The 26622-nt window shown below is 45.5% G+C and overlaps 1 protein-coding gene across 1 annotated transcript in view; it reads left to right on the forward strand.

Moving 5' to 3' along the window:
- The window catches only part of cps1 (carbamoyl-phosphate synthase 1, mitochondrial), a 183387-nt gene that overhangs the window by 11514 nt on the left and 145251 nt on the right, over positions 1-26622 (forward strand). The window lies entirely within an intron of this gene.

A 26622-nucleotide genomic window follows, 5' to 3' on the forward strand; every position in this document is an offset into this window, starting at 1 on the left:
CAGGTAACTAGTGGGGCAGGATCATAAGTCACAAAATTTATAGCAAAAGATCATAGTGTCATGCAGCTGGTGTGATATATTGAATACACCTAGATGACAGTTAAGTCTTTCATCTTTTAGAATGGGTTGCAGGTTTCGGTTCATTAGTATGTAAATCCCAGAACAAAGAAAAGTGCAGCACAGGAACAGGCCTTCGCCCCTCCACGCCTGCGCCAATCCGGATTCTCAATCTAAGCCTGTCACCTATTTTCTAAGGATTTGTATCCCTCTGCTCCCTGCCCATTCATGTATCTGTGTAGACACATCTTAAGTGATACTATCGTGCCTGTCTCAACCACCTCCACTGGGTTTGAGGTACTCACCACCCACTGCGTAAAGAAATTTTCGCACATATTTCCCTTAAACTTCTCCCCGCTCACCTTGAACTTGTGACCCCTAGTAATTGAGACCCCACTCTGGGGGGGAAAAGCTGCTTGCTATCCACCGTATCTATACATCTCATGTTTTTGTAGATCTCAATTGAGTTCCCCCTCAACCTCTGTCTTTCTGATGAAAATAATCCTAAACTACTCAACCTGTCCTCCATACCAGGCAATATCCTAGTGAACCTCCTCTGCACTCTTTGCAAAACATCCACATCCTTTTGGTAATATGGCTACCAGAACGGTACGTAGTATTCCAAATGTGGCCAAACCAAAGTCCTATACAACTGTAACATGATCTGCCAATTCTTGTATTCAATACCCCATCTGATGAAGTATGCTGTATGCCTTCTTGACCACTTGACTGATCTGCGTTGCCACCTTCAGGGAAAGTGGGCCTGAACATCCAGATCTCTCAGTACATCAGTTTTCCCCAGGGCTTTTCCAAATACTGTTTGGTTGGTTCTTGAATTTGATCTTCCAAAATGCTCACTCACATTTGCCCGCCATTTCTTTGTCCAACTCTCCAATCTATCTATATTCTCTGACAGTCCCCTTCACTGTCTGCTCCTTGTTGAGACAGAAACCGAATGGTCTCGTCTCTACGTGTTCGTTGGAAGGAGAGATCAAACCGGCTAGAGTTTGGAGCAAAAACACCGTTTATTACAGAATCAAGACTGGCAAACTATACAACGAATTCAAAAGCATGCAAATTCGTTGGAGAAGGCGTTCTGTCTCTCCCTTCGGATCTGGTGCAGTTATACTTCGCGCTTCCTCGAGTTCCCGGTCAGGTTCCCCTCGTTCAGCTCTTTCATTGGTCGGTTCACCTGTCTGTGAAGGGATTAGTGTCTCTATTGGCTGCCCCGAGATACCTGTCCCACTCCTGCTGTGCCGAACAATGGGTAGACATCCTGGGTTCGGCAGTTTCCGATCTTGTAAATTAAAAGTTTATTGTTGGAAGGGTTTCCTCATTGCCATGCGTCTGGCTGTCTGGGCGTTCACAATAGTTCTCCATAGTTGAATATACAGATATTATCATTTAACATAGGACCCGAATGAGTTTGACGTCAGCGGAGGCATTAGCAAGTACTTTATCAATCAAGTGTAGTATCGGTGCGATTTACACTATCCAATAGTTACCGGTTTCCTTTATTAACAATGAGAGTGTAACAGGATGATCTGAAACTGACGGACATGTTCTAATCCCCCAGGAATGTGGCCCCAGGCAGACAGTCCTGCAGTGGCTGGGTTTACTTTACATGGCTGTGTTTTAGCTGGTATCTGACAGTGTCTGCTTTAATAATGGTGCTCCCCTCCCTAGCCCCAATGTAGGTACCCCGATAGCAGATTATCCCCAACATTCCCTCCCTTGGCCTCGAAAGAGGCCACACCCCCTTATCCCGTAAGGAACGCAACCCCACGAGGCGACCGGTGTCCGGTGTTGTATCGACCAGACTCACCGGTTCTAAGGAGACAGTTATATGGGAATGAAGGGTGCCCTGAAAAACGCACCGCTACACAATTAAGCAATAGATGGTCACAGCTGCATGCTAAGCTAAACTAATAGTTGAAGTAATTGAGGCAGTGTCTGCAGAAATAACGAAAAGCACAGGATTAGACAAGCATTGCAATAAGTCATTCAGAGCTGGCGAAATGTACGCGAGTGCGTTAGAATGAGTAAGCCATTTAGTAAACGCAAGTCTGTAGTCCAAAGAGCCGGCAATTGTAAGTAGGTGTTGTAAGTTTGGAAAGGGAGTAGGAACAGCCTGGTACCAGCAGCTAGGTACCCGCTAGAGATGTGAAACCCAGTGTGAAACTGTACTGTGCCCCGGTGGTCCCGTAGATCAGTATGCTCCAGAGAGCAGCAGTGCTGTTCAACCGTCCGACACGGATGCAAGCAGGCAGAAATCTCATCAAATGGAGACGAACGGAGGCCACGCGTTCCGATGTCAATGCGCGACTGTGCCTGTCTTAGGTTGTCCCTCGCCTGAGGGATCTTACCCGTCATTGGCTAACCAGTCGTGCTGCATTGAGTAATAGATGGCGACATCCATTTCACCACCCCGAGGACAGGCATGGGCAGCTCAGTAGCATGGTCAGTGGCCTCCGAGGGTGGCTGAGGCCAGTCAGGAATACTGGACAGTCCGCAAAGGCCGCTTGCGAGAACAGCAGTGTCTCAATTGCCAAGGCACACAGTACATTTCACCCACCCGCTGTTATGGAAGGATGAATTCACATATCCCCAATTTAAACGGGCAAAATAAATAAGTGGGGGCTCTTTGGACAACCGGGCTTCATTTAGCGTACATGAAGATGAAAAGTTAGTCATGAGTACAACAGGATCAGACGAATTCGAAAGAAAGTCATTGAGGGAGCTGAAACGCACCGGTGAGATAGGATTTACTACGCCCGAACCGCGAGCTTATGCAAAGGCGGTACTATAGCAATGAAGAAAAGAATTGGGAGGTCCCCACTCGCCAGCCCTTATCGCAACCAGCCGTAAGCAAGAAACCCGGTATCATGGCTCACGAGCGGACGTCGCATTACAGCATGTATTGGATGTGTCCCTGTCCGTTTGTAGGAGGCCACACACAGGCTGTCGTGTTGTTGGAGTTGGTGGCAGCGGCGTCTCCCGGTGGAGCTCAACGGATGGGGGTCCGGTTGAAAAGTAATGATACCTTATCACCTTTAAATCAGTGAGATGGGGCTGTGGGAATGCAGTAAAAAGGAGTCCCCGCATCACCAGGGTGATATATGGCGGGGTCAGTCAGGAACTATGTGACTACAATGGGAAATAAAGTGTTGTGTTGTATGGGGTCTTTGGGGTGACATGTCTGGGAGACCGGAATGGACGGGAGGCAGTCCTCAAATTCTCCAGTCAATACTTCTGGACATGAGGTCTGTGCTCATGTGGAATATCAAATGCAACCAGCAAGAGTGCACTCAACCATCTGTGTAAGAGGAATGGAGAGAGCAGATATAAAAAGACAATGGTGAAAATAATGAAGGTAGTTTGAAACCCTTAACCTTTCTTATGAGTTGCGGACCTGTACGTGGCAGTATTTGAATGAAAAATATCCACCAAAAGGAGTCACATAAAAATAGAGAGAACTCTGTGTGAGGTAGAAGGAGTGGTTTCATGTGAGGGAAAGGGTACAACTTTACACAAAGGTAGTCAGAGGGATTCGTGATCTCAAATCAGAGAAAAAAGGCTCCCCAGCACGGGCTGCCACAAAAGGCAGTCGAGGCAGGGGTAGCCAGATTATACTGTAGGTGTTTTAATGTTCGTCGAATTACGAAGAGGCAGAGGAAAAATGTATAAAACGTAATCATGACACTGGTCCAGTGTCGGTGAGGTAATTGCGGGGAGCAGTCACGCAAACGGTGTCAAGTCGCAATATTCTGACAAAGTTAAAATCAAGTGTGCGCATAGTGTGGAAGACAATTAGTAGGATAATCCGTGTCCATTTGAGCAGCAGCACTACACGGGGGAGATGAAAGTCGGGACACTGATACAAATGCAAGATAGTACGAGTGGCAGTTATAACTCGGTAGGAATGTATATTAGCAGCTGCAGGAGCACAGACGCCTGTGTGTATTAAAAATGCAATGTTTGAAGAGTAAAAAAACATTTGGCCAAGAGTTGTGTCGAAAAAAATAGAGTAAGTCCCTCGAGAGGGAAGTGGGATTGGTAATAGTGAGAAGGGGACCACAGTAGACTGCATAGGGGAAGGCAAACAGTACGCTTTGATAATGAACGGTAAGGGGCACAAGTAGTATCGATTTGTACCCCGGGGAACTGCCGGTGCTCGGGGCGCAAAACCAATGGTGTTGTCGTAGGATAATCGTTTGATGAGCCACCCATGGAGACCGTTTAGGATAAGGGTCATTAATGTGGAAATGATGAGGATCCCCATCAGCTCTGTGGTAATAGGACAATAGAGCAGGTGAAATTTCAGTGTGTGGTTAGGGAAGGGAAGGAGATGCCCCTAGCCTCACAGGGCGCGCAGAATAAGCGGCAAGGTAGGCGGGAACCCCCTTTAGCAGGCAGGGCAGGATTGTCGCCCCTAGACACTTGGGTAGGATATTGGAGCGATCCGCGACTGTGAGGCAGACAGTTTTGGTAACATCGGGAAAGGCGCCTATACAATGGAGAAAGACCAATGTAGATAAAAAGGGGTTGAGGCACCAGCTAAAGGGCACAAACTTATCCTGGCGGCTATTTGCCCGCTCGAAGCGGAGTCTATGATAAACCAGGTGGACCTCCCAAGAGAAGGCCCAATGAAGAGTTTAGACAGCAGAATAAAGTACCAGAAGAGCAAAGATATCAGTGAAACAGAGCCATGTCGGTGTAGAAGGGCAGCAACCCAAACTCTACGTAGAAACCGTGCCAAGGTGGGGTTGCATGATCCCCTCTCTTTCTGCACCTCCCCGTCAGGTCCCGTCTCATCGAGTGACTTTAGGGATATATTAGGTTGCGCTGACCTGGAGCAATGAGAGAAGTGGTGCGTGCGGTGGCCTGTGTTTCCAGCCAGCTCAGTATAAGATATGATGATGATTATGGAGAGGGGGACAATGTAAAACTCTGGGCAATTAGGAGAATTGCGGTGGGACGAAATTGGACTGTTTGCCTGAGGGGACTTGTCCCCCCAAACGAGATACAAAACGAGAGGTGCAAGTATAATCCTTGTGTATGCAAGAATCTGTGTGTGTGTAGGGCCGTGTGGCATAGACAAAAGAGAATGCGCAGGTGCTGCGGGCATATCGGACTTCATCCCTGTGTAAAGGGGAGGGAGAGGGAGAGTATCATAAAAGGATGGTCAGACAGGTCTGGACAGAAATTGTCTGTGTAGCACTTTCCTCCGTTTGACACTTGAGGATTTGATCAGTTTGAGGGAAGCAACAGCCTTTAAAAGATACCCCGGGAAAAGGATCATAAAGGAACCTGGTGACCCTGCTGTTCTCAGTGCGTACCTGTGCGTCGCAAAAGATATGAACAGATGAATTGGCGAGGAGCACTCGCAGCTGAGGAGACTGAAGGATTTGGGCAGGGCATGAGGGTTGGGAAGTCCTGGTAGCAAACCTCAGGGAGCATGAGACTTTGGAAAGAAGATGGGGCGCAGAGCAAGGCAGTAGAAGCATAGTGAGTGAAATGCCCTAATGGAGAGATGAGGCCAGAAGATGAGTTACTGTGTCCTGGTAGAAAACCTCAGGGAGCTTAAAACCTTAAAAAGAGATGGAGCGTAAGGATCCGCGGATCTTCTATTCAGCAAGACCCAGTTGAATTCATGCAAGCTGAATGAAAGGCAGAACTAAGACGACCTCAGATCCGGCGGTGAACATAAAGTGTGGAGGTTTGGGAGAAAACGATGAAGGGGCGTGACTATGGCGTGGGGAATGGGGAGCGGGGTTGTAGGATAGGGCAGTACAATCGGCAAGAGGAGTCTGTACGAGATTTCAATGGGAAGGTTTGGTACTGACTGGCAGTTACAGGTTGCATGTTCAAAGCATTGGAGAGTGTAGCCTCAGACAGGTAGACTGGCTGGCATCTTCAACCCGCATGGTTGCCAATACCCGCTTCAAGGACTGGAAATGGCCGTGTCTGTGGCAGCAGCAGCTCAACCCTCCCTAGCCGCAAAGTTGAGGAGGGGGGACAAGTAGCAGGAGAAAATTGCTTTAAAATGAGCGTCCATAATGCTTTAGCGAATGAAAAAATCTGTGGACTTGGGAGAAAAGATAAAAATGGGTTCGTGAGAGGGGGCAGAAAAATGTGGAGGGCATAGACGGAAGAAGGAGTAGGTGGGCCCCCCCTCGTTCTTGGCACTTTGTGAACACGAGGGTAAAAGGGATGGCCTAAACACCCATGCCGGTGGACAAAAAGATGAGTGAGCGTCCGCGAGGAAGAGAGATGGGCCAAGCACCCTGCTGGGTGCTGAGTAGCACGTCCTAGCTGGAGGCCTGAGGCCTGTGACCAGCGGGGGGAAAAGAGAGAGACAAAATAAGTGGGCTGGGGGATATTCGGGCAGTGGGATGGCCAACCACTGGACATACAAAACGTTGTAAATAAAAACGCACAATATGGCGATACGGCAATGCGCATGTTGTTGGTCGGGACGTTAGAGTTAGAAAGGTACAACCTGTCAGAGAAGATGTGGTTAGAGGCATGATTCATATCGACATCCCAGTAACTGAAGTGGACCTGTTCATCGAGTAATCCCATGAAGTAGGGCAATGACGCTTGAGAGACCCATCGGTGTAGTGGGGGCGCGGTAGTTGAGCTAAAAGGGTCGCGGAACGTCCGCAGGCGAGCAGCCCCTTCTAGACTGTGCAATCCTGCCAAGAGTGAGCATTCGCGCCAAAAGCGAACGGGCACCGCCCCAACTGAGCGTTCGTGCCAAAAGTCAGCTGGCCCCGCCCAACCTGAGTCTTCACGCCAAAAGCAAGAAAGCCCGCCAAGAACTAAGGTGACCCGCCCAGAGAAGGGTGACCCGCCAAAACTAGGGTGAGCACGGGACACCCCGGGATTTACCGTCTTAGGATTCCACAACCGTAGTGTTATTAAAATAAAAGCTCAACCATCCCTTCCTGCGCCCCCTCCCTACATTCAGGTATTCCTTTCCAAGTATAAGAGTAATTAAAAGTGATAGTAGGGGGACAAGCGGCATTTAATCCTAAAAATCAAGACGAGACTATGGAGAAAAATCCCAGACCGTTAAGTTATCAATCCCAAACCGCTAAGTGTAGAGAACAACACTCACGTACTCCGACACCAGTAAAACTGCTTTCGGCTGCTGGGCGGCTTCCCACGGTCCCTGTCCGTCACTCAGGCTGTCGGTGCCGGTCCACTGTACACCGAGACCTGGGATGAAACATTTGCTGCGACACCTCCGTTCGCCACGTCTGTTAAAAATCACTGCACTCACTCACTCACTCCCTCTCTCACTGGGCCGGCCCCACACTGGTTTTCATCCACATACATGCCAATCCACGCATACTGTCGGTGTGTCCGTACTCTCGTCTCAGCCTGTCGCAGTCCCCTGTCCCCAGTTTTAGTGACATGTTCGGCAGGGGCGTCCGAAATGACTGGGGCTGTGGTGGAGGTACAGTGGCCCCCTTGCCACTGCGGGTTGACTGTGACTAACAGTTTCGTCTTCCACCCCAGGGATTTTTCGGCGGTCGGTGGTGCCCAATCAGTAGGGGGTTTCCCTAGGGCTATTGTTTGCCGCACTGAATACTGCGGCGAGAGTAGGAGACCGTTTAAAATTTTGGTCATTAGCGCCGTATCTGTGAAGGTCTCTTTTAGTCTCGTCAATATCAGGTCTTTTTGGGCGGGCGCTTGGTTAAACACTTGATCCAGTGCTGTCTTGTGCACTGTTACACTGTCCAGTAATAAATGGGCATGCCAAGTTACGTCTGTGCCAACTGTGAGGTGCCACCAGGGCACTCCGGGGCGTAATGGTCGAAATTGGGTCATTTTTGGTGGTCCAAAGTTCAAGTCCCCCATGACGGATCTCACCTGGTGGGTACTGCTTTAAACCCAGTGCGTTTTTCAAAAGCCTGACCTTCGCGTGGCAGATTTCTGCTCTTAACAACCGGTCTAAGGCAAACGCCTGTGCAGGTAAACCCTATCCAGGAGATGAGATCCGTCCTCTGTCCCCTTAGGATGCTAGCAGCGAGTGTGTCTATCGATAGTTGTCGGAGATAAAGTGCTTACTAAAAAAGAAAGGATCCAATCAGTCAAGTGCGGTCAGCGCTGTATTAATTAATTTCAGAAAGCGTCCAGGCTCCGTAAGCCACGCTTTTACCTTAACTCAAAAACCGCGTCCAGGATCCGAAATCCACGTGTAAAACTCAAACTCAAAAAGCTGCGTCCAGGATCCGAAATCCACGCATTAACTTAACTCAAAAACCACGTCCAGGATCCGAAATCCACGCGTAAAACTCAAACTCAAAAAGCTGCGTCCAGGATCCGAAATCCACGCAGTAAGTCGACTCAAAAAGCGCGCATTAACTTAAGGCTAGCCATGGATCAATTAGTCACTTCAGTACCGCGATAACAGGCAGGTATTAGTGAAGAAGTGAGAAAATAGCTTACCAGTATGGACTCTGCAACGTTGCTGCCAAACTGATTTAAAAGTACTGTTTGTGTTGGTGAGGATCAGGGAGCAGACAAAGACTGACTAACTGAAAAAATTTACCTACTGGAAGTCTTTGCTTTAACAGGCGCTTCCTCACCTTTTAAAAGTTCGGCCGAAAGTTTGTCTGCCCTCCGGTCCGCCAACGTGGCCAACTTGCGGTCGTCTCTTTCCCTTCCCACGTTCAGGCTCACCATCTGTTGAGACGGAAACCAAATGGTCTCGTCTCTACGTGTTCGTTGGAAGGAGAGATCAAACCGGCTAGAGTTTGGAGCAAAAACACCGTTTATTACAGAATCAAGACTGGCAAACTATACAACGAATTCAAAAGCATGCAAATTCGTTGGAGAAGGCGTTCTGTCTCTCCCTTCGGATCTGGTGCAGTTATACTTCGTGCTTCCTCGAGTTCCCGGTCAGGTTCCCCTCGTTCAGCTCTTTCATTGGTCGGTTCACCTGTCTGTGAAGGGATTAGTGTCTCTATTGGCTGCCCCGAGATACCTGTCCCACTCCTGCTGTGCCGAACAATGGGTAGACATCCTGGGTTCGGCAGTTTCCGACCTTGTAAATTAAAAGTTTATTGTTGGAAGGGTTTCCTCATTGCCATGCGTCTGGCTGTCTGGGCGTTCACAATAGTTCTCCATAGTTGAATATACAGATATTATCATTTAACATAGGACCCGAATGAGTTTGACGTCAGCGGAGGCATTAGCAAGTACTTTATCAATCAAGTGTAGTATCGGTGCGATTTACACTATCCGATAGTTACCGGTTTCCTTTATTAACAATGAGAGTGTAACAGGATGATCTGAAACTGACGGACATGTTCTAATCCCCCAGGAATGTGGCCCCAGGCAGACAGTCCTGCAGTGGCTGGGTTTACTTTACATGGCTGTGTTTTAGCTGGTATCTGACAGTGTCTGCTTTAATAATGGTGCTCCCCTCCCTAGCCCCAATGTAGGTACCCCGATAGCAGATTCTCCCCAACATCCTCCACCAATCTTGGTGTCATCTGCAAACTTAATCAGACCACCGATACCTTCCTCCAGATCATTTATGTATATCACAAGCAACAGTGGTCCCAGCACAGATCCCTGTGGAACACCACTGGCCACAGTTCTCTATTTTGAGAAACTCCCTTCTACTCTTTGCCTCCTGTTGCCCAGCCAGTTCTCTATCCATTTAGCTAGTACACCCTGGACCCTGTGTGACTTTACTTTCTTCATCAGTCTACCATGGGAAACCTTATCAAATGCCTTACTGAAATCCATGTATATAACATCTACAGCCTTTTCGCTCATCAATCAACTTGGTCACTTAAACAATTCTTTTAAGTTGCTAAGACATGATCTTCCCTGCAGAACCATGTTGCCAATCACTGATAAGCCTATGTTCTTCCAAATGTAAATAGATCATATCCCTTAGTATCTTCTCCAGCAACTTCCCTATCAGTGACATCAGGCTCTCTAGTCTATAATTCCCTGGATTATCCCTGCTACTACTCTTAACCAAGGAGACAATATTAGCAATTCTCCAGTCCTCCGATGTTCAAGTATGCTGCAAAGATATCTGTTAAGGCCCCAGCTATTTCCTCTCTTGCTTCCTCAGTAACCTGGGATAGATCCCATCCAGACCTGGGGACCTGTCCACCTTAATGCCTTTTCGAATACCCAACACTTCCTTCCTCCCTCAAACTGATTTGACCTAGAGTAATCAAACATCTATCCCTAACCACAACATCTGATCCATGCATAACTTTCCTCCTTTTGTCCTTGAGTGGGCCAACCTTTTCTGTGGTTATCCTCTTGCTCCTTGCATCCAACTAAAAGGTTTCGGGATTTTCCTTTAACCTATTTGCTAAAGATATCTCATGACCCCTCTTAAGCTCTCTTAATGTCTTGTTTCAGATTGGTCCTACTTACCCGATGTTCTTCCAAAGCTTATTCTGTCTTCTGTTACCTAAACCTTATGTACGCTTCCTTTTTCCTCTTAGCTAGTCTCACAATTTCACCTGTCATCCATGGTTCCCTAATCTTGCCATTTCTATCTCTCATTTTCACAGGGACATGTCTGTTCTGCACTCTAATCAACCTCTCTTTAAAAGTCTCCCACATTTCAAATATGGATTTACCTTCAAACAGTTGCCCCAATCTACATTCCCCTGCTCCTGCTGAATTTATAGTTACCCCCCACCGCCGGCAGCACTCTTCCTTTGGGACCACTCTCATCTTATGGAATTGTGGTCACTATTCCCAAAGCAATCCCGTATTGAAATTTCAACCACCTAGCCGAGCTCATTCCCCAACACCAGGTCCAGTATGGCCTCTTCCTGAGTCGGACTATTTACACACTGCTCTAGAAAACCCTCCTGGTTGGTCCGTACAAATTCTGCTCTAACACAAAGTCAATGTTGAGAAGATTAAAGTCTCCCATCACCACCACCCTGTTGCTCCTACATCTTCCCATAATCTGTTTGCGTATTTGTACCTGTATCTCATGCTCGCCGTTGGGAGACCTGTACTATAGCCCCAACATTGTTACCGCCCCCTTCCTATTTCTAAGGTCTGCCCATATTGCCTCACTGCTCGAGTCCTCCTTCAGCACAGCTGTGCTATCCTCTTTGACCAGTAATGCAACTCCTCCACCCCTTTTACCTCCCTGTCTATCCCCTCTGAAGCATCACTATCCTGGGATATTTAGTTGCCAATCATGGCCTTCCCTTAATCAAGTCTCAGTAATAGCAATAACATCATACTCCCAGGTACCAATCCAAGCCCCAAGTTCATCTGCCTTACCTACTACACTTCTCGCTTTAAAACAAATGCACCTCAGACCACCTGTCCCTTTTGTGTTCGTCATCTGCTCCCTGCCTAATTTTCCCCTTAGTCTCTCTGACTTCATTATCTGTTCCTTACAGCCTTTAGTTACTACCTCTTTGTGATGAAGGGCTTTAGTCCAAAACATCAGTTTTTTTTCCCTTCTCCTCAGATGCTGCCTGACCTGCTGTGCTTTTCCAGCGCCACTCTAATCTTGACTGCCTCCTTACTGTCCACTAACTTCCTCATTTGGTTCCCATACCCCTGCCGCATTAGTTTAAACCATCCCCAACAGCATTAGCGAAAGCACCCCCTAGGATATTGGTTCCAGTCCAGCCCAGGTGTAGACCATCCAATTTGGAATAGTCCCACCTCCCCTAGAGCCGATCCCAACGTCCCAAAAATCTGAACTCCCTCCTTCCTGCACCATCTCTCAAGCCACGCATTCATCCTATTCTTTCATTTCTACTCTGACTAGCACATGGCACTGGTAGCAATCCTGAGATTACTACCTCCGAGGTCTTACTTTTTAACTTGGTTCCTAAATCCCTAAATTCTGCTTGTAGGACCTCATCCTATTTCCTTACCTATATCATTGGTGCCAATATGCACCATGACAGCTGGCTGTTCACTCTCCCCCTTCAGAATGTTCTGCAGCTGATCTGAGACATCCCTGACCCATGCACCTGGGAGGCAACATACCATTTGGGGGTCTCGTTTTCAATCACAGAAACGCCTACCTACTCCCCTTACAAATGAATCCCCTATGACTATAGTCTTTCCACTCTTTTTCCTGCCCTTCTGAACAGCAAAGCCAGCCATGGTGCCATGAACCTGGCTAGCGCTGCCTTCCCCTGGTGAGCCATCTCCCAGAACCGCATCCAAAATGGTATACCTGTTTTGGAGGGAGATGACCACAGGGGACACATGCACTGCCTTCCTGCTCTTTCTCTACCTCTTGGTCACCCATTCCCTTTCTCCCTCAGCAATCCTAATCTGCGGTGTGACCAGTTCGCTAAACCTGCTATTCACGACCTCCTCAGCATCGCGGATGCTCCACAGTGAGTCCATCTGCAGCTCCAGAGCCGTCATGCGGGCTAACAAGAGCTGTAGATGGACACGCTGGCACACTGCCCATGAAAGAACCAGGGACATCAGCTGTGCCTGTGAGCTCCTGGTTGAACAAGAGTAGCATAACACGGGTCTGAGATCTCCTGCCTTTTTACTCTTCAGCTTAAGTTTGTCCAACTGTAATATCAAATAATAGATACATGTAACAAGGAAAAAAAGTTAACCAATCATACGCTAAAAAATAAATAGAAAATCCTTACCCTATCAACCCACCATAGAGTCGTCTTTTTTTTGGTTAGAGGAGGAGAGTGTCTCGGGTTCAGCTGCTGCCCAAATATATCAGTTCACTCATCTTCCCAGAGTGTAATTTGACCATTCCCACTCAGCTCTTCGCTCTTGAGGTAAGTCCTTTTCTCGAGGGAATTCTACCTGCCCAGCAGCCCCCGGGTCCTCTCTCTCACCATGATGCAGGCCAGAACCTCTTTCAAGTCACATTCCCAAAATAATTTAAGATTTCATAACAAAAAAAAGACCTCTCAGCTCACCTCCGACAATGCATTGGAGGTGTGAGGTGAGAGTCTGTCTGTATTCCAAACTTTAGTCAGACTGGTTCTGTTTCCAAAGTAGGAATTTATAAAATGTCATATGGTTTGACTGCCTGCAGATTGTGTGCTTTTTGAACAAAGTAGAATGTATCTGCAAATGCAAATTTTCTCCATTCACTTATGTGTCCGTGTATGTTGCGAGAGTGAGTGTCAGTATGACAGAATATAAGCCAGTGAGAGAGTGTGAGCATGGGTGAGAGTGTGTGGGATGTGTGTGTGTGTGTGTGTGTGTGTCTGAGAGACAGTGAGTGTATGAGAGAGGGTCTGTGAGTATGTGTGAATATGTAAGCACGTGTGCAGTGTAGTGGGGTCACCTGTAGTGTGACATGAACCCAAGGTCCCAGTTAAGGCCAATGTCATGGGTACCAAACTTGGCTATCAACCTCTGCTCGGCCTCTCCGTATTTTTGCATATCCTGAAGTCCGCCTTGGAGGATGGTTACTTGTAGATCCGAGGCCGAAGGTCCCTGACTGCTGATGTGTTCCCTGGCTGGGAGGGAACAACACTGTCTGGTGATTGATGCCCAATGACAACAGATGAACAACACTGTGCAACAATCCCAGTCGGGCAACACCTCAGCAGTCAGGGACATTCTGCCTCGGAACTTTGGGTGACTCTCCTCCAAGGCTGTCTTCAGGGCAGGTAACAACATGTAAATCGTGTCACTGCCTCGGGGGATGAACTCCAGAGCTCCAGGGACAATGCAGTTAAACAGGTTTGAGTATCAACCTGGACATCCACCAAGTAGCACATATTCCTGGCCAGCCAGTATTGTAAAGACATTGGTGCCTCTATCAGCCCTGTTCAGAGTTCTAGGCTGCAACATATATGGAAAAGGTGTCTGTTATGACAGCACACCAGACTTCTTGGGAGGAGGGATTGGCTGGATGGCCAAAGTGGATTGGGTTGATGCTAAACAGAACAGGGTTTGATCCGTCTTTAGGGCTGGGCTGGATTGGACAACTATTTCCCTATCTTGTCCATAGTGGCAAGGTGAGCATGAGATCTGCTGTTGGGCAGAGTGTCCAATTGAATGATAATTATTGGCCAGAAAATCCTGGGTAACTGCATTTTGTTCAAATCTGCTCGGGATGTTTTATGCCACATGAGAGAGCAGGCGTCTATTGGAGCGTTGGACTTGAGCCCACAAACTTCCAATTCAGGCAAGAACGTAACTCACTCAATCACAGCTGGAGAGAACGGGGGCATTAAGAAGTGTTTCTCCCTGCAATAAATGTAGAACAGTTTCCAAACAAATTTGTCAATAAACAGCCTTAAATTGGTAATTCGCAAACTTTCTTAACTAAAGTCATTTGCGTCCATGGTGGTAGGAGGGAATTAAAATATAGATCAGCCTTCATTTTACTGAATGATGAAACCGGTGCCAGGGGCTAAATGGCAGTATGCTTGATGTGTTGGAGGCCTTAAAAAACGCATTAAGGTAGATAAATTCCTAGGTCCTGACCAGATATTTCCTAGTCCTCTGAGGGAAACTAGGAAAGAAATTACTGGGTCCTTGCTGAGATATTCATACCAATGGTGGGGTGCCAAAAGACTGAAGCGTGGCTAATGTGGTCCTATTATTTAAGAAAGGCTATAAGGAAAAGTCCGGGAGCTATAGACAGTAGACTCTGATGTCAATGATGGATAGGTTGTTGGAGGGGATTCTGAGGGACTGATTATGGATAGTCAGCTTGGCTTTGTGCATGGGACATCATGTCTACTAACTTGATTTGAGTTTTTTGAAGAGGTGACAAAGTAGCTTGATGAAGGTAGAGTGGTAGACATTGTCTATATAGACTTCAACAAAGCATCTGACAATATTCTCCATGGTAGACTCATTAGTAAGGTTAGATCACATGGCATCCAGGGGAGCTAGCCAATTCGATACAAAATTGGCTTGTTGGTCTGTGACAGAGTGGTGGTAGGGGATTGCTTTTCAGACCAGAAGCCTTTGTCCAGCAGTTTGCCACAAGGATTGGTGGTATGCAGGTACCTTGGCATGTAGAATGGTAGGTAGACAGGATTGTCAAAGTAATGTTGGCATACTTGCCTTCATTGGTTAGAACATTGAGTATTGAAGTTGGGATGTCATGTTGTGGCTGACATTAGTGAGACCACTTTTAGAATATTGCATACAATTCTGGTCAGTCCTTCTGTAAGAAAGGTGTTGGGATTGGAGGGTTTGATTTATAGGCTGAACAGGCTGGGACTTTTTTCCTTGGAACTCCAGAAGTTGTGGAAGTGACCTTTGTATAGAGGTTTATAAAATCGTGAGGGGCATGGATAAGGTGAAAAGCTAATTTCTTTTCCCTAGGGTGAGAAGTGTTAAACTAAAGACATAGGTTTAAGGTGAGAAAGGAAAGATTTAAAAAGTGCCTGAGGGGTAATTTCTTCATGCAGAGTGTGATAGGTGTTTGGAGGGAGCTTCCAGAAGAAGTGGTGGACACTGGTACAATTACAAGATTAAAAAGATTATACCATTTGGAATGGTATATGAATAGGAAGCGTTTAGAGGGATGTGGGCCAGATGTGACTAGGTCAGATTGGAATCTGGTCAGCCGAGACAATTTGAATTAGAGTCCCTACAGTGTGTAAACAGGCCCTTCGGCCCAACAAGCTGACCCTCCGAAAAGTTACCCACCCAGACCCATTCCCCTACACTTCCCTGACCTAACGTGCTTAACCTACACATCCCTGAATACTATAGGCAATTTAGCATTGCTAATTCACCTGACCTGCACACCTTTGGATTATGGGAGGAAACTGGAACACCTGGAGGAAACCCACGCAGACACCAGGAGAATGTGCAAACTCCACACAGACAGTCAGCTGAGGCTGGAATCGAACCTGGGTCCCTGGCGCTGTGAGGCAGCAGTGCTTACCACTGAGCCACCGTGCTGTAACAATGTGTTTGATAAACTACCGTCTTCAAAGATGCTTTGTTGTATTCTAAAAGGTAGTTAGCCACTACTTTCTTGAATGCAGATGGTGTGGGAAATAAATGCTGTCCTGAAGTGACACACCATGAAAATGAACTTTTTAAGAAACTGTTTAACATATTACCTGTGAGTCCACAGATTAAACTTGTTCCCAGTTTAATTTGTGCTTTACTGGAGTGACGTTAGAGCATATAATTTTCAAACTGAGTCTTCCCAGTGGAACTTTACGTATTCATAGAATCATTATAGATGAGATAGAAGCCATGTGGCCTTTTGTGTCAGTGTCAGTGCCAGCTTTTTGCTGGATTTATCCAATGACTCCTACTCCCCCTGCTATTCCCCTGTACTCCAACCTACCTTCAAATATGTATTCATTTCAGTTTTGAGAGCTAACTTGGAGCCATAGAGATGGACAGCATGGAAAGAAACCCTTCGGTCCAACTTGTCCATGTTGACAGATTTCCTAAATTAATCTAGTTCCATACACAGGCTGCCTTGCTGATCTTTGAGGGGCCCTGTTCTCTCCCTGGTAACCCTTTTGTCCTTAATTAGATTAGATTAGATTACTTACAGTGTGGAAACAGGCCCTTCGGCCCAACAAATCCACACCGACCCGCCGAAGCGCAACCCACCCCTAGCCCTACATTTACCCCTTACCTAACACTACGGGCAATTTAGCATGGCCAATTCACCTGACCCGCACATCTTTGGACTGTGGGAGGAAACCGGAGCAGCTGGAGGAAACCCACGCAGACACGGGGAGAACGTGCAAACTCCACACAGTCAGTCGCCTGAGTTGGGAATTGAACCCGGGTCTCAGGCGCTGTGAGGCAGCAGTGCTGACCACTGTGCCACCGTGCCGCCCACAACTAATGTATTTGTAGATTCACTTCGGATTCTTCTTAACTCTATTTGCCAAAGCTATCTCATGTCCCCTTTTAGCCCTCCTGATTTCCATCTTAAGTATATTCCCACTGCATTTTATACTCTTCTAAAGAGTGACTCAATCTCTGTTGTCTGTACCTGACACGCGCTTCCTTCTTTTTCTTAGCCAAAACCTCAATTTCTCTAGTCCTCCAACCTTCCCTTCACCTACCAGCCTTGCCTTTCACCCAGATAGGAATATACTATCGTTGGAAGAAAGTGAGGACTGCATATGCTGGAGATCAGAGCTGAAAATGTGTTGCTGGAAAAGCGCAGCACGTCAGGCAGCATCCAAGGAGCAGGAGAATCGACATTTTGGGCAAGAGCCCTTCTTTCTCCTCATTCCTGAAGAAGGGCTCATGCCCGAAATGTCGATTATACTATCTCTGGACTCTAGTTATCTCATTTTTGAAGGCTTCCCATTTTCCAGTTGTACCTTTACCTGTGAACATCTGCCCCCAGTCAGCTTGTAAATTTTCTTGCCTAATACTGTCAAATTTGGCCTTCCTCCAATTTGGAACTTCAACTTTTAGATCCGTCTATCCTTTTCCATCATTATTTTAAAACTAATAGAGTTATGCTTGCTGGTCCCAAAGTGCTCCCCCACTGATACTTCAGTCACCTGCAGAAAAGTAGGTCAAGTTTTGCACCTTCTGTAGTAGGTACATCTACATACTGAATCAGAAAATTTTCTAGTACACACTTAACAAATTCAGCACCAAATACGCCCTTAATGCTATGGCAGTGCCAATCTATGTTTGGAAAGTTAAAATCCCCTATAAGTTAAAATCTTGCAGATTGAGATCTCCTTAAAAACTTGTTTCTCAATTTCCCACTTAGTATTGGGTGTCTATAATACAATCCCAACCACGTGATCATCTCTTTCTTATTTCTCAGTTCGATCCAAATAACCTCTCCGGATGTATTTCCCAGGAATATCCTCCCTCTGTATAGGTCCTTTATCAAAAACACCATTTCCCCCCTTCTCTCTTGCCCCCTTTTCTATCCTTCTCATAGCATTGTATCCTGGAACATTAAGCTGTCAGTCCTGTCTATCCTTGAGCCATGTTTCTGTAATTGCTATGATATCCCAGTCCCATGTTCCTAACCATGCCCTGAGTTCATCTGCCTTCCCTGTTAGGCCTTTTTTTTTGTCTACTTTTATTTCATGTGACTTTATAAATTTCAGGATCCATTGTGACTCTTCCAGCAGGCTTCTTAACTTTTGTTGTTACCTTGAAAAATTGTATATGTCTGCAGGCTTCTCTGCACCTGTCCTGCATTTAAAATTGTACTATTTACTTTATATTGCCATTTTCTTGTTGTCTTGTGCATTGAAAATCAATTGCCACAATTCCAATAGTCAAAACAAATGCAAAAATTTGGTTAAACCACCAAAATGCCAAATTTCACCTAATTGTCTTATTCAAGTTAACATACACACCAGGAGTCTTTGGTTAACAAGATAAAAAACCTTTTTTTTTCACAGATCTGCTGCCAATGCAGATCACAGACACAGGCAGGCATTCAGGACACTTGCTCAGTAAATGGAATGATGTTATCCACTTTTTAAAAATATGTAGAGAGAAACAGAAAATTATATTGGTTGTGGGGCAAATGCTACAGTCAATTTTAAAAGATTTAATAGCAAAGTGCTTGGAAAACAGTGATAGGATCAGATCGTGTTAGCATGAATTTACAAAAAGGAAATCATGCTTGATAAATATATTGGGGATGGAAGCAGTAGAGTCATGATGGGGAATCGGTGGATATAGTTCACTTGGACTTTCAGAAAACCACAGAAGAGACTGAAGTGTCAACATAGCCTAGAACCACCTCTTTCTTTATTTTAAAGGTAAATGTGAAGCCGGTGTTCCAAGTGTGATGTAACTAGTCAAAACCACTGCATCAAGCAAAGCACAATTTATTTAAACTCAATAGTTCAAGCGTAAACACAAGAAAGCGAAATTTAGAATTAGTTAGCTATTGGAAAACTGCAGAGTACTTGATACAGTGACTTAACTAATTAACTGTTCCATTATAGTAACATCCCATAAATGCACCCCTTGGTAAAAAGGTAAATTCAAACACTGATTCTAACAGGCAGGAGCGAACAACATCCAGAGAAGATTCAGTTAGGTATCATTTATTGAAGCTTGCAACGTTTCTGGACTCAAACATCTGATGACTGCCATTGCTTAAAACAAAAACTAGAAATCCTGAACTAGGAGAACTGGCTGCTCACTTTCCATTGTTAAACTGTTTTTTAAAAGCAAGTCCTAAAGACTGTTGATTCAGACTAGCTCCCTAGCCACGTCAGCACTTCTGCCTTTATGCTCCTCTCTCAATAAAAACCCAAGACAAAGTAACCATTTTAAAGTGACAGCATCATCATACTGACCTGGATAGAGACTGGCTGGCAGATAGGAAGCAAAAAGTAATTTTTTAAAAAAATGAGATGACACTAAGTTGGGTTGGAGGGGGAATGGGGGAGGATGCAGAGATGCTTCAGTGGATTAATGCAAGTTGTCTGAGTGGGTGAGTACATGGCAGATGAAGCACAACATGGATAAATGTGAATTTGGAACAATCAACAGGAAGGCAGCTTATTAACCAATTGGTGATACATTGGGAAAGAGAGAGGCGCAATGAGGACCTGGGTGACCTTGTAGACCAGTTGCTGTAAGCAAGTGGCCAGCTGCAACAGGCAGAAAGGAAGGCAGATGGAATGTTGACCTTCATTGAAAGAGGATTTGAGAAGAAGTGCAGGGATGTCTTGCTGCTATTTATGTATAATTATATGCAATTATGGAGGTTCATAAAATCATGAGAAGCATAGATAAGGTGAATAGCAAAGATCTCTCTGAGGGTGGGAGAGTTCAAAACTAAGCTGCATATTTTTAAGGTGTGAGGAGAAATATTTGAAAGGGACCTGACTGTCATCTTTCACAGTGTGGTTTGTATGTGGAACGAACTCCTAGAAGATGTGGTCGATGCAGGTTCAGTTACAACATTTAAAAGACATTTGAATGGATACATGAATAGGAAAGGTATTTTTGATAAGGGATAGCATTACAGTTATACTGAGAGAGGATATTCCCGGAAATACATCCAGGGACGTTATTTGGGTTGGACTGAGAAATAAGAAAGGGATGACCACCTTATTGGGATTGTATTATAGATCCCCTAATAGTCAGAGGGACATGGAGAAATAGATTTGTAAGGAGATCTCCATTATCTGTAAGAATAATAGGGTGGTTAAGGCAGGAGATTTTAACTTTCCAAACATAGACTGAGACCGCCAGAGTGTTAAGGGTTTAGATGGAGAGGAATTTAAGTGTGTACAGGAAAGTTTTCTGATTCAATGTGGGGAGGTACCTACTAGAGAAGGTGCAAAACTTGACCTACTCTTGGGAAATAAGGCAGGGCAAGTGACTGAGGTGTCAGTGGGTAGCACTTTGGGGCCAGTGACCATAATTCTATTAGTTTAAAAACAGTTTTTGTAAAGGATAGACCAGATCTAAAAGTTGAAGTTCTAAATTGGAGGAAGGCCAATTTTGACGGTATTAGACTAGAACTTACAATAGCTGATTGGGGGCAGATGTTCGCGGGTAAAGGGATGGCTGGAAAATGGGAAGCCTTTAAAAATGAGATAACGACAGTCTAGAGACAGTATATTCCTGTTAGGGTGAAGGGAATGTTTGGTTAATATGGGAAATGCTGCATGATTAGAGAAACTGAGGAGAAAGTGGGGACTGCAGATGCTGGAGATCAGAGCTGAAAATGTGTTGCTAGAAAAGCGCAGCAGGTCAGGTAGCATCCAAGGAACAGGAGAGTCGACATTTCGGGCATGAGCCCTTCCTGCTCCTTGGATGCTGCCTGACCTGCTGCGCTTTTCCAGCAACACATTTTCAACTAGAGAAATTGAAGGTTTGGTTAAGAACAAGAAGGAAGCATATGTCAGGTATAGACAGGGCAGACCAAATGAATCATTAGAAGAGTCTAAAGGAAGTAGGAATATACTTAAGAGGGAAATTAGGAGGGCAAAAAGTGGATGTGAGATAGCTTTGGCAAATAGAAGGAGAATCCAAAGGGGTTTTTAAAATACATTAAGGGCAAAAGGTTAACTTGGGAGAGAATAGGGCCCCTCAAAGATCAGCAAGGTGGCCTTTGTTTAAAGCCACAGGAGATGGGAGAGATGCTAAACGGGCATTTTTCATCAGTGTTTACTGTGGAAAAGGACATGGAAGATATAGAAGAATGTAGGATAATAGATGGTGACATCTTGAAAAAATGTCCATATTACAGAAGAGGAAGCGCCTAATGTCTTGAAATCCACAAAAGTGGATACATCCCCAGGACCGATCAAGTATACCCTAGTGCTCTGTGGGAAGCTATGGAAGTGATTACTGGGCCCCATGCTGAGATATTTGTATCATCGTTAGTCACAGGTGAAGTGCCGGTAGACTGGAGGTTGGCTAATATGGTGCCACTGTTTAAGAAGGGTGTAAAGACAAGCCAGAGAACTATTGACCAGTGAGCCTGGCATCGGTGGTGGGCAAGTTGTTGGAGGGAATCCTGAGGGACAGCATGTACAGAAGGGCTCATGCCCGAAACGTCGATTCTCCTACTCCTTGGATGCTGCCTGACCTGCTACGCTTTTCCAGCAACACTTTTTCAGCTCTGATCTCCAGCATCTGCAGTCCTCACTTTCTCCTCTATGTATTTGGAAAGGCAAGGACTGATTAGGGATAGTCAACATGGCTTTGTGTGCAGGAAATCATGTCTCACAAACTTGATTGAGTTTTTTGAAGATTAACGAAGAGGATTGATGAGGGCAGAGCGGTGGATGTGATCTATATGGACTTCAATAAGGCATTCGACATGGTTCCCCATGGGTGGACTGCTTAACAAGGCTAGATCTCATGGAATACAGGGAGAACTAGCCATTTGGATACAGAACTAGCTTAAAGGTAGAAGACAGAGGGTTGTTTTTCAGACTGGAGGCCTGTGTCCAGTGTAGTGCCATAAGGATCAGTGCTGGGTCCTCTACTTTTCGTCATTTTATACAAACAACTTAGATGCGAGCATAAGAGGTACAGTTAATAAGTTTGCACATGTCACCAAAATGGGAGGTGTAGTGGACAGCGAAGAGGGTTACTTCCGATTACAATGAGATCTTGATCAGATGGGCCAATGGGCTGAGGAGTGGCAGATGGAATTTAGTTTAGATAAATGTGAGGTGCTGCATTTTGGGAAAGCAAATCTTAGCAGGACTTATACACTTAATGGTAAGATCCTAGGGAGTGTAGCTGAACAAAGAGACCTTGGAGTGCAGGTTCATCGCTCCTTGAAAGTGGAATCACATGTAGATAGGATAGTGAAGAATGCATTTGGTATGCTTTCCTTTACTGGTCAAAGTATTGAGTGGAGGAGTTGGGAGGTCATGTTGCAGCTGTACAGGACATTGGTTAGGCCACTGTTGGAATATTGTGTGTAATTCTGGTCTTCTTCCTATCGGGAAGATGTTGTGAAACATGAACGGGTTCAGAAAAGATTTACAAGGATGTTGCCAGGGTTGGAGGATTTGAAAGAGGTTGAATAGGCTGGGGCTGTTTTCCTTGGAGTGGTGGAGGCCGAAGGGTGACCTTATAGTGGTTTATGAAAGCATGAGGGGTACAGATAGGACAAATAGACAGTCTTTTCCCTGGGGTGGAGGAGTCCCGAACTAGAGGCATGGGTTTAGAATGAGAGGGAGAAGATATAAAAGGGACCTCACGCAGAGGGTGGTGTGTATATGGAATGAGCTGCCAGAGGAAGTAATGGAGTCAACATTTAAGAGGCATTTGCATGGGTATATGAATAGGAAGGATTTGGAGGGGTATGGGCTGGGTGCTGGCAGGTGGGACTAGATTGGGTTGGGTTATCTAGTCAGCATGGACGAGTTGGACCGAAGGATCTGTTTCCATGCTGTATATCTGTGCCTCTGACTCCCAGGATGTTGAACACTTTGGAGGTGTGAATGTTTGAGTCAGAAAAGGAGCTGTATTTTTACACTGCAATCAAAAGCATCTCAAACCTGAAGGAGGCCAGTTTATTTCCCATTATCAGTTGCTGTGACTTTTAATGAAAACATCAGAGACCTTTTTGTAAGCTTGAATGAGTCACCCTGTGCCTTCTGCAAGCAAGTGAAAGTATCTGGAGTAGAATGACTTGAGATGTCATGTTCAGTTGAGCAAAAGAATCATCTCCGCAAACCCTGTGAACAGGTGCCACTGAACTACATTCCAGTCTTCCCTCCAACGCATAATACCCTTCTTTTAAAAAATTTCTGCAACAGGTACATGGGAATGTCACCATGTGCAAGTTTCCCTCCAAGCACTCACCATCCTGGCTTGGAAATTATTGCCAGTGCCAAATCTTCAGACGAGACAAAGGGAGAGAAGAGAGGGATGTTGTGACACAGGAAGCCATTTTAAATTTGGAAAGAGGGGTTGTATTTGGGAGGGCAGGGGCAGAATCCTATTATTCAGAGATGAGAAGCAAAATGAAGATGATTATGCTACTGGAGTCATCTGTGTGCCTCCAAGTAATGAGAGATCAAGGAACAAATCTTTCTGAAATCGGAGAGACAACCAGAAACTACATAGTGTTGATATTGGGAGCTTTAGCTACCCAAATCTTAACTGGTATAATATAAAAAGTAAAATGGGGGAGGAATTTCAGAACTGTGTTCAGGAGAAGGGTCTTGACCAATATGTTCTTGGTACAACTAGGGAGGAAGCTTTGCTGGATCTGGTTTTGGGGAATGAGCTGGAGTGAATGAACCAAGTGTCTGTTGAGGAACACTTGGAAAGGAGTAATCATTGCATGATAAAGTTTAGTTTTGTAATGGAGAAAACCAAGGCTGCCTTCAAATTGGGAGATAATGTCAATAGAATGAGAGGGAGTCTAGCCAGTGTAAAATGAAACCGGAGACTGATAGGAAGATTTCTAACAGAACAATGGGTGGTCTTTCAGGAGGAGGTGCCACAGGTACAGTCTGGGTACGTTCGAACAAAGATGAAATATCGAGACAGTTGAGTGAAATGGAGAATATAATAATACAATGAAAGATGCGCTATGACACTTGTCGGGTAAATTCTTCAAGTGTCAACCAGGTTGAAAGAATTAAGCTGAGGGCAAGCGAAGAGAAAAATAAAACTGCTTTTGTTTCTGTCATAGCAATTGATATGAAAGGGGAGTTTTGTCAGATGGAATATAATGTGGAAAAATGAGGTTTTCCACTTTGGTAGGAGGAACAGATGTACAGAGTATTTCTTACATACTAACAGGTAGGAAAGTGTAAATATGCCAAGTTGTCCTTTTCAATAAGTCACTGAAAACTATCATGCAGGTGCAGCAAGTTGTTAAAAAGGCTAATGGAATGCTAATTTTTATGACAAGGAAATTTGAGTGCCGGAATAGTGAAGTCTTGCTTCAGTTGTGTAGGGGCTTGTTGAAACTAGGGTGGCACAGTGGCTCAGTGGTAAGCACTGCACCAGGGGCTCTGGTTCGATTCTTCCACCTGGTATATCTAGTGGGGCCCAGCTAAAGTACTGGCAGTGTCCACTTCCCGGGTCTGTCTTTACTGGGACTGGTCTGATCAATTGGCAGTGCCCTATGGTGAAACATTAGAGATCTACAGCACAGAAAAAGGCTCTTTTATCCCATTGCATCTCTGCCCGTCAAAAATAACGTTCTAGCTATTCTAATCCCAGGGATTTCTCTCCAGGCAGGGCACAGAAGCCTACGAGAAGCATGTTTTGTCCTATCGCAGGGCTTTAGAGCCTCTAGTGCAGGTTTTGAAGGATCTACTTAATACTGAAGATATGAGGGAGAACCTTTTTACCCACCAACAATGGTGGTATTGGGACTTCCTGCTCATTTAGAATATTTGACCAGTGATTCTGAAAGGAAATGTGACTGGCTTCCTAGCTCAAGAGCCAATCAGCTTCCAGGGATCAAGCAGGGAAGCAAAACTGACCAGATTGCTTGACTGATGGGCTGGGTCACCTCCTCCTGTTTCCGACAAAGGAGGAGTGGTGGGCAAGCATGCGAAAATAAATAAATAATTGACAATAGAAAAGAGTAGTTTTAAAGGGAATGTTGACTTAGTTAATCTAGCAGAGTATTCAGGAAAAAGGAAAGTTTGGCTGATGAAGGAGGCAGATGCAATGATTTGGCGTTTATTTCCCAAGGAATGGAGTACGGCAGTCAGTAGGGAGGTCTTTCTGAAACCTGTAAAAGGCAGTAGCTAGAGTAAAGTTGGAATACTTCTTAGATTAGATTACTTACAGTGTGGAAACAGGCTCTTCAGCCCAACAAATCCACACAGACCCATTCCCCTACATTTACCCCTTCACCTAACACTATGAGCAATTTAGCATGGCCAGTTCACCTGACCTGCACATCTTTGGACTGTGGGAGGAAACCGGAGCACCCGGAGGAAACTCATGCAGACACTGGGAGAATGTGCAAACTCCACACAGACGATTGCCTGAGGCGGGAATTGAATCCGGGTCTCTGGTGCTGTGAGGCAGCAGTGCTAACCACTGTGCCACTGTGCTGCCAACTATGAACAGTTTGTGGCCTCTTTTATGGAAGAAAAGATATACCAGCAATGGAGGCTGACCAGAAATGGTTCACTATAGGCTGACAGTTGGTTTGGAAGGACTGTCTTATGAGGAGAGGTTGATTAGGTTATACTTGTTGGAATATAGAAGAGACATTAGTGAAACATATAATATTCTTATGGAACTTGACAGAGTAGATGTTTCCCCTTTTAAAGGAGTCTTGGACCAAAGGATAGAATCTTAGATTAGATTCCCTAAAGTATGCAAACAGGCCCTTCGGCCTAACAAGTCCACACTGACCCCCCAAAGAGCAACCCACCCAGACCCATTTCCTGCACCCCATACCTACCCTTGGCCATTTCACCTGACCTGCATATCTTTGGACTGTGGGAGGAAACCAGAACACCCGGAGGAAATGAACGCAGACACCGGGAGAACTTGCAAACTCCACACAGACGGTCACCCGAGGTGGGAATCAAACCTGAGTCCCTGGCGCTGTGAAGTAGCAGTGCTAACTACTGAGCCACCGTGCCGCCCACTTAAGTGTGTTGCCCAGTTAGGAGAGAGGTGAGGAGAAATTTCTCCTGAGGATAGTGAATCTGTGGAATTCTTTACCACAGAAACCTGTTGAGACTGGCTCACTTGTATATTTGGGGCTGAGATAGACATTTTTTAATCAAGATGGGAATTGAGGGTTATAGGGAAAAGGCAGGAAAGTGGAGTTGAGGATGAGGACATCAGCTATGATCTCATTGAATGGCAGAGAAGGCTCTATGGACTGAATGGCCTACTTCTGCTTCTACATCTAATGTCTGTACCTTTTCATTTTGAGGAGTTTCTGTGGAATTCAAGTAATAACACTGCACCAGTTTAAAAAAAAACTCAGTAATCCTTGAAAATGCTCCCCCAGGTTGAGGTATATGATTTTATATGATTTTAGACCAGCTGGTGTTAGCGGTTTTCCTGTCTTGGTGTTCTGTGCCCCACAGTCTGTGGCCTACAGTGAGACAGGCTCGGAAACAAACCTGGATGACTCAACACGAGACTGGACGATGTCTGCACTTAGTCTTACACACATTCTACATCCTGAGCACA

The sequence above is a fragment of the Hemiscyllium ocellatum genome, chromosome 7 (genome assembly GCF_020745735.1).
Source record: "Hemiscyllium ocellatum isolate sHemOce1 chromosome 7, sHemOce1.pat.X.cur, whole genome shotgun sequence".
Taxonomy (NCBI): Eukaryota; Metazoa; Chordata; class Chondrichthyes; order Orectolobiformes; family Hemiscylliidae; genus Hemiscyllium; species Hemiscyllium ocellatum.